The sequence below is a fragment of the Chiloscyllium punctatum genome, unplaced genomic scaffold (genome assembly GCF_047496795.1).
Source record: "Chiloscyllium punctatum isolate Juve2018m unplaced genomic scaffold, sChiPun1.3 scaffold_1574, whole genome shotgun sequence".
NCBI lineage: Eukaryota > Metazoa > Chordata > Chondrichthyes > Orectolobiformes > Hemiscylliidae > Chiloscyllium > Chiloscyllium punctatum.
In genome coordinates this window covers 22,501-30,907 of record NW_027311308.1, presented here as the reverse complement: position 1 = coordinate 30,907, position 8,407 = coordinate 22,501, and positions in this window count along the sequence as shown.

Genomic DNA, 8,407 nt, shown 5'->3' with positions numbered 1-8,407 from the left:
GGTTACTGATTTCTTCTTTTTAAACATTTTTCTAAGTTTTTCTGGTTACTGATTTCTTCTTTTTAAACATTTTTCTAAGTTTTTCTGGTTACTCACTTCTTCTTTTTAAACATTTTTCTAAGTTTTCCTGGTTACTGATTTCTTCTTTTTAAACATTTTTCGCAGTTTGTCTGGTTACTGATTTCTTCTTTTTAAACATTTTTCGCAGTTTTTCTGGTTACTGATTTCTTCTTTTTAAACATTTTTCTAAGTTTTTCTGGTTACTCACTTCTTCTTTTATAACATTTTTCTAAGTTTTCCTGGTTACTGATTTCTTCTTTTTAAACATTTTTCTAAGTTTTCCTGGTTACTGATTTCTTCTTTTTAAACATTTTTCTAAGTTTTCCTGGTTACTGATTTCTTCTTTTTAAACATTTTTCTAAGTTTTTCTGGTTACTCATTTCTTCTTTTTAAACATTTTTCGCAGTTTTTCTGGTTACTGATTTCTTCTTTTTAAACATTTTCCTAAGTTTTCCTGGTTACTGATTTCTTCTTTTTAAACATTTTTCTAAGTTTTCCTGGTTACTCATTTCTTCTTTTTGATCATTTTTCTAAGTTTTCCTGGTTACTGATTTCTTCGTTTTGAACATTTTTCTAAGTTTTCCTGGTTACTCACTTCTTCTTTTCAAACATTTTTCTTCGTTTTTCTGTTTACTCATTTAGCACTTTCAGGCACTTTCCCATCATTTCCTCGTTCCCGATTTCACCCTTTAAAACGCTTTCGGGCATTTCCCTAAGTTTTGCGGTTCACTCGTTTGGGACTCACTGACACCTTCTCTAGCTTCCCTGCTCACTTTTTTCGTACTGTTGAGAAAATTCGAACCCTTTCCTTAACTATGCCGGTTACTGACTTCACCGCTTCAGACCCTTGTCCCCGTAATGAAAGATACCATTTCCCACCGTGGGAAATGCACGAAAATCGGACTGAACACGGGGGAGGCTCCCCCCTCGAAGGCGAGACCGTCGGCAGAACCGCCGGGTCAAACCCGGCCGAGCTACCCGGCTTACAAGTCTCAAAGTCGGTATGAGCAGTCACGTCCACCCCCATTCCCTTTTGGACCACTTCCCACGGTTCCAAATGCATGAAAATCGGCCTGTACACGGGGGAGGCACCCGCCTCGAAGACGAGACCGTCGGCAGAACCGCCGGGTCAAACCCGGCTGAGCTACCCGGCTCGGAAGCGCCAAAGTCGGGTTGAGCAGTCACATTCACTCCCATCGACGTTTGGACCACTTCCCACGGTTCGAAATGCACGGAAATCGGCCTGTACACGGGGGAGGCACCCGCCTCGAAGAGGAGACTGTCGGCAGAACCGCCGGGTCAAACCCGGCTGTGCTAACCGGCTCGGAAGCGCCAAAGTCGGGTTGAGCAGTCACATTCACTCCCATCCCCTTTTGGGCAACTTCCCACGGTTGGAAATGCATGGAAATCGGACTGAACACGGGGGAGGCTCCCCCCTCGAAGGCGAGACCGTCGGCAGAACCGCAGGATCAAACCCGGCTGAGCTACCCGGCTTACAAGTCTCAAAGTCGGTATGAGCAGACACGTCCACCCCCATTCCCTTTTGGACCACTTCCCACGGTTCGAAATGCATGAAAATCGGCCTGTATACGGGGGAGGCACCCGCCTCGAAGACGAGACCGTCGGCAGACCCGCCGGGTCAAACCCGGCTGAGCTACCCGGCTCGGAAGCGCCAAAGTCGGGTTGAGCAGTCACATTCACTCCCATCCCCTTTTGGACCACTTCCCACGGTTCGAAATGCACGAAAATCGGCCTGTACACGGGGGAGGCACCCGCCTCGAAGACGAGACCGTCGGCAGAACCGCCGGAACAAACCCGGCTGAGCTACCCGGCTTACAAGTCTCAAAGTCGGTATGAGCAGACACGTCCACCCCCATTCCCTTTTGGACCACTTCCCACGGTTCGAAATGCATGAAAATCGGCCTGTATACGGGGGAGGCACCCGCCTCGAAGACGAGACCGTCGGCAGACCCGCCGGGTCAAACCCGGCTGAGCTACCCGGCTCGGAAGCGCCAAAGTCGGGTTGAGCAGTCACATTCACTCCCATCCCCTTTTGAACCTCTTCCCACCGTTGGAAATGCACGAAAATCGGCCTGTACACGGGGGAGGCTCCCCCCTCGAAGGCGAGACCGTCGGCAGAACCGCCGGGTCAAACCCGGCTGAGCTACCCGGCTTACAAGTCTCGAAGTCGGGTTGAGCAGTCACATTCACTCCCATCGACTTTTGGGCAACTTCCCACCGTTGCAAATGCATGAAAATCGGCCTGTACACGGGGGAGGCACCCGCCTCGAAGTCGAGACCGTCGGCAGAACCGCCGGGTCCAACCCGGCTGAGCTACCCGGCTTACAAGTCTCAAAGCCGGGTTGGGCAGTCACGTTCACCCCCATTCCCTTTTGGATCACTTCCCACGGTTCGAAATGCACGAAAACCGGCCTGTACACGGGGGAGGGTCCGCCCTCGAAGGCGAGACCGTCGGCAGAACCGCCGGGTCAAACCTGGCTGAGCTACCCGGCTTACAAGTCTCAAAGTCGGGTTGAGCAGTCACGTTCACTCCCATCGACTTTTAGACCACTTCCCACGGTTCGAAATGCACGAAAATCGGCCTGTACACGGGGGAGGCACCCGCCTCGAAGACGAGACCGTCGGCAGAACCGCCGGGTCAAACCCGGCCGAGCTACCCGGGTTAGAAGCCTCAGAGTCGGGTTGAGCAGTCACGTTCACTCCCATCGACTTTTAGACCACTTCCCACGGTTGGAAATGCACGAAAATCGGCCTGTACACGGGGGTGGCATCCGCCTCGAAGACGAGACCGTCGGCAGAACCGCCGGGTCAAACCCGGCTGAGCTACCCGGCTTACAAGTCTCAAAGTCGGGTTGAGCAGTCACATTCACTCCCATCGACTTTTGGGCAACTTCCCACGGTTCGAAATGCACAAGATTCGGCCTGAACACGGGGGACGCTCCCCCCTCGAAGGCGAGACCGTCGGCAGACCCGCCGGGTCAAACCCGGCTGAGCTACCCGGCTCGGAAGCGCCAAAGTCGGTATGAGCAGTCACGTTCACTCCCATCCCCTTTTGGACCGCTTCCCACGGTACGAAATGCATGAAAATCGGCCTGTACACGGGGGAGGCACCCGCCTCGAAGACGAGACCGTCGGCAGAACCGCCGGGTCAAACCCGGCTGAGCTACCCGGCTTACAAGTCTCAAAGTCGGGTTGAGCAGTCACATTCACTCCCATCGACTTTTGGGCAACTTCCCACGGTTCGAAATGCACAAAATTCGGCCTGAACACGGGGGACGCTCCCCCCTCGAAGGCGAGACCGTCGGCAGAACCGCCGGGTCAAACCCGGCTGAGCTACCCGGCTTAAAAGTCTCAAAGTCGGTATGAGCAGTCACATTCACCCCCATTCCCTTTTGGACCACTTCCCACGGTTGGAAATGCATGAAAATCGGCCTGGACACGGGGGAGGCTCCCCCCTCGATGACGAGACCGTCGGCAGAACCGCCGGAACAAACCCGGCTGAGCTACCCGGCTTACAAGTCTCAAAGTCGGTATGAGCAGACACGTCCACCCCCATTCCCTTTTGGACCACTTCCCACCGTTGGAAATGCACGAAAATCGGCCTGTACACGGGGGAGGCACCGGCCTCGAAGACGAGACCGTCGGCAGAACCGCCGGATCAAACCCGGCCGAGCTACCCGGGTTAGAAGCCTCAGAGTCGGGTTGAGCAGTCACATTCACTCCCATCCCCTTTTGAACCTCTTCCCACCGTTGGAAATGCACGAAAATCGGCCTGTACACGGGGGAGGCTCCCCCCTCGAAGGCGAGACCGTCGGCAGAACCGCCGGGTCAAACCCGGCTGAGCTACCCGGCTTAAAAGTCTCAAAGTCGGGTTGAGCAGTCACATTCACTCCCATCGACTTTTGGGCAACTTCCCACCGTTGCAAATGCATGAAAATCGGCCTGTACACGGGGGAGGCTCCGCCCTCGAAGGCGAGACCGACGGCAGAACCGCCGGGTCAAACCCGGCCGGGCTACCCGGGTTAGAAGCCTCAGAGTCGGGTTGAGCAGTCGCATTCACCCCCATCCCCTTTTGAACCTCTTCCCACCGTTGGAAATGCACGAAAATCGGCCTGTACACGGGGGAGGCACCGGCCTCGAAGACGAGACCGTCGGCAGAACCGCCGGATCAAACCCGGCCGAGCTACCCGGGTTAGAAGCCTCAGAGTCGGGTTGAGCAGTCACATTCACTCCCATCCCCTTTTGAACCTCTTCCCACCGTTGGAAATGCACGGAAATCGGCCTGTACACGGGGGAGGCTCCCCCCTCGAAGGCGAGACCGTCGGCAGAACCGCCGGGTCAAACCCGGCTGAGCTACCCGGCTTACAAGTCTCAAAGTCGGTATGAGCAGACACGTCCACCCCCATTCCCTTTTGGACCACTTCCCACCGTTGGAAATGCACGAAAATCGGCCTGTACACGGGGGAGGCACCGGCCTCGAAGACGAGACCGTCGGCAGAACCGCCGGATCAAACCCGGCCGAGCTACCCGGGTTAGAAGCCTCAGAGTCGGGTTGAGCAGTCACATTCACTCCCATCCCCTTTTGAACCTCTTCCCACCGTTGGAAATGCACGAAAATCGGCCTGTACACGGGGGAGGCTCCCCCCTCGAAGGCGAGACCGTCGGCAGAACCGCCGGGTCAAACCCGGCTGAGCTACCCGGCTTAAAAGTCTCAAAGTCGGGTTGAGCAGTCACATTCACTCCCATCGACTTTTGGGCAACTTCCCACCGTTGCAAATGCATGAAAATCGGCCTGTACACGGGGGAGGCTCCGCCCTCGAAGGCGAGACCGACGGCAGAACCGCCGGGTCAAACCCGGCCGGGCTACCCGGCTCGGAAGCGCCAAAGTCGGGTTGAGCAGTCACATTCACCCCCATCCCCTTTTGGGCCACTTCCCACGGTTCGAAATGCATGAAAATCGGCCTGTACACGGGGGACGCTCCCCCCTCGAAGGCGAGGCAGTCGGCAGAACCGCCGGGTCAAACCCGGCTGAGCTACCCGGGTTAGATGCCTCAAAGTCGGGTTGAGCAGTCACATTCACCCCCATCCCCTTTCGGCCCCCTTCCCACGGTTGGAAATGCATGAAAATCGGCCTGTACACGGTGGGCGCTCCCCCCTCGAAGGTGAGACCTTCGGCAGAACCGCCGGGTCAAATCCTGCCGAGCTACCCGCGTTAGAGGTCTCAATGTCGGCTTCAGCAGTCACATTCAATCCCATTCCCGTTTGGACCTCTTCCCGCCGATGGAAATGCACAAAATTCGGCCTGAACACGCGGGGCGCTCCCCCCTCGAAGGCGAGACCGTCGCCAGAACCGCCGGGTCAAATCCGGCTGAGCTACCCGCGTTACAGGTCTCAAAGTCGGGTTGAGCAGTCACGTTCACCCCCATCCCCTTTCGGACCCCTTCCCACGGTTGGAAATGCATGAAAATCGGCCTGTACACGGTGGGCGCTCCCCCCTCGAAGGTGAGACCTTCGGCAGAACCGCCGGGTCAAATCCGGCCGAGCTACCCGCGTTAGAGGTCTCAATGTCGGCTTCAGCAGTCACATTCAATCCCATTCCCGTTTGGACCTCTTCCCGCCGATGGAAATGCACAAAATTCGGCCTGAACACGCGGGACGCTCCCCCCTCGAAGGTGAGACCTTCGGCAGAACCGCCGGGTCAAATCCGGCCGAGCTACCCGCGTTAGAGGTCTCAATGTCGGCTTCAGCAGTCACATTCAATCCCATTCCCGTTTGGACCTCTTCCCGCCGATGGAAATGCACAAAATTCGGCCTGAACACGCGGGACGCTCCCCCCTCGAAGGCGAGACCGTCGCCAGAACCGCCGGGTCAAATCCGGCTGAGCTACCCGCGTTACAGGTCTCAAAGTCGGGTTGAGCAGTCACGTTCACCCCCATCCCCTTTCGGACCCCTTCCCACGGTTGGAAATGCATGAAAATCGGCCTGTACACGGTGGGCGCTCCCCCCTCGAAGGTGAGACCTTCGGCAGAACCGCCGGGTCAAATCCGGCCGAGCTACCCGCGTTAGAGGTCTCAATGTCGGCTTCAGCAGTCACATTCAATCCCATTCCCGTTTGGACCTCTTCCCGCCGATGGAAATGCACAAAATTCGGCCTGAACACGCGGGACGCTCCCCCCTCGAAGGTGAGACCTTCGGCAGAACCGCCGGGTCAAATCCGGCCGAGCTACCCGCGTTAGAGGTCTCAATGTCGGCTTCAGCAGTCACATTCAATCCCATTCCCGTTTGGACCTCTTCCCGCCGATGGAAATGCACAAAATTCGGCCTGAACACGCGGGACGCTCCCCCCTCGAAGGCGAGACCGTCGCCAGAACCGCCGGGTCAAATCCGGCTGAGCTACCCGCGTTAGAGGTCTCAAAGTCGGGTTGAGCAGTCACGTTCACCCCCATCCCCTTTCGGACCCCTTCCCACGGTTGGAAATGCATGAAAATCGGCCTGTACACGGTGGGCGCTCCCCCCTCGAAGCTGAGACCTTCGGCAGAACCGCCGGGTCAAATCCGGCCGAGCTACCCGCGTTAGAGGTCTCAATGTCGGCTTCAGCAGTCACATTCAATCCCATTCCCGTTTGGACCTCTTCCCGCCGATGGAAATGCACAAAACTCGGCCTGAACACGCGGGACGCTCCCCCCTCGAAGGTGAGACCTTCGGCAGAACCGCCGGGTCAAATCCGGCCGAGCTACCCGCGTTAGAGGTCTCAATGTCGGCTTCAGCAGTCACATTCAATCCCATTCCCGTTTGGACCTCTTCCCGCCGATGGAAATGCACAAAATTCGGCCTGAACACGCGGGACGCTCCCCCCTCGAAGGCGAGACCGTCGCCAGAACCGCCGGGTCAAATCCGGCCGAGCTACCCGCGTTAGAGGTCTCAATGTCGGCTTCAGCAGTCACATTCAATCCCATTCCCTTTTGGAACACTTCCCGCCGTTAACAATGCACGATATTCGGCCTGAACACGCGGGACGCTCCCCCCTCGAAGGTGAGACCTTCGGCAGAACCGCCGGGTCAAATCCTGCCGAGCTACCCGCGTTAGAGGTCTCAATGTCGGCTTCAGCAGTCACATTCAATCCCATTCCCGTTTGGACCTCTTCCCGCCGATGGAAATGCACAAAATTCGGCCTGAACACGCGGGACGCTCCCCCCTCGAAGGCGAGACCGTCGCCAGAACCGCCGGGTCAAATCCGGCCGAGCTACCCGCGTTAGAGGTCTCAATGTCGGCTTCAGCAGTCACATTCAATCCCATTCCCGTTTGGAACACTTCCCGCCGTTAACAATGCACGATATTCGGCCTGAACACGCGGGACGCTCCCCCCTCGAAGGTGAGACCTTCGGCAGAACCGCCGGGTCAAATCCTGCCGAGCTACCCGCGTTAGAGGTCTCAATGTCGGCTTCAGCAGTCACATTCAATCCCATTCCCGTTTGGACCTCTTCCCGCCGATGGAAATGCACAAAATTCGGCCTGAACACGCGGGGCGCTCCCCCCTCGAAGGCGAGACCGTCGCCAGAACCGCCGGGTCAAATCCGGCTGAGCTACCCGCGTTACAGGTCTCAAAGTCGGCTTCAGCAGTCACATTCAATCCCATTCCCTTTTGGAACACTTCCCGCCGTTAACAATGCACGATATTCGGACTGAACACGGGGGCCGGTCCGCCCTCGAAGTCAACACCGTCCGCAGAACCGCCGGGGCAAATCCGGCTGAGCTACCCCGCCCCCGAACACTCAAAGTCCCTCTGAAGCCTTGCATTCGCCTCCTTGGAAAATTGACGTCAAACATTACCAAAATCGGGGGCACGAGCACTAAAGCTAAGTCTCACCCTTTCCCTATCCCTAACCAGGAACCGAACGCCCACCCTCAGCCTCACACCAACGCCGGTGCCACTCCAGACAGACACACCCTTCAAAACCACACCCATCCGGCCATGCAACTCAAAAAGGGTCCAAATTCAGAAACACCCCCTTCAAAAGGCACTCCATCCTCGGCCACACCACCGGGACATGCTCCCCTCGGCGATAATTAAGCCCCCACCACTATTTGAAGCCAACCGCAGCCGCAACTCGAACGGAGAAATCAGTAACCAATTCAAAAATGCGCTTGGTTACTGATTTCTACTGAGCCGAAAAAATTCTAAGTGTCGGTGGTTACTGATTTATACCAACCCGAAAAAATTCTAAGTGTCAGTGGTTACTGATTTATACCAACCCGAAAATATTCTAAGTGTCAGTGGTTACTGATTTATACCAACCCGAAAAAATTCTAAGTGTCAGTGGTTACT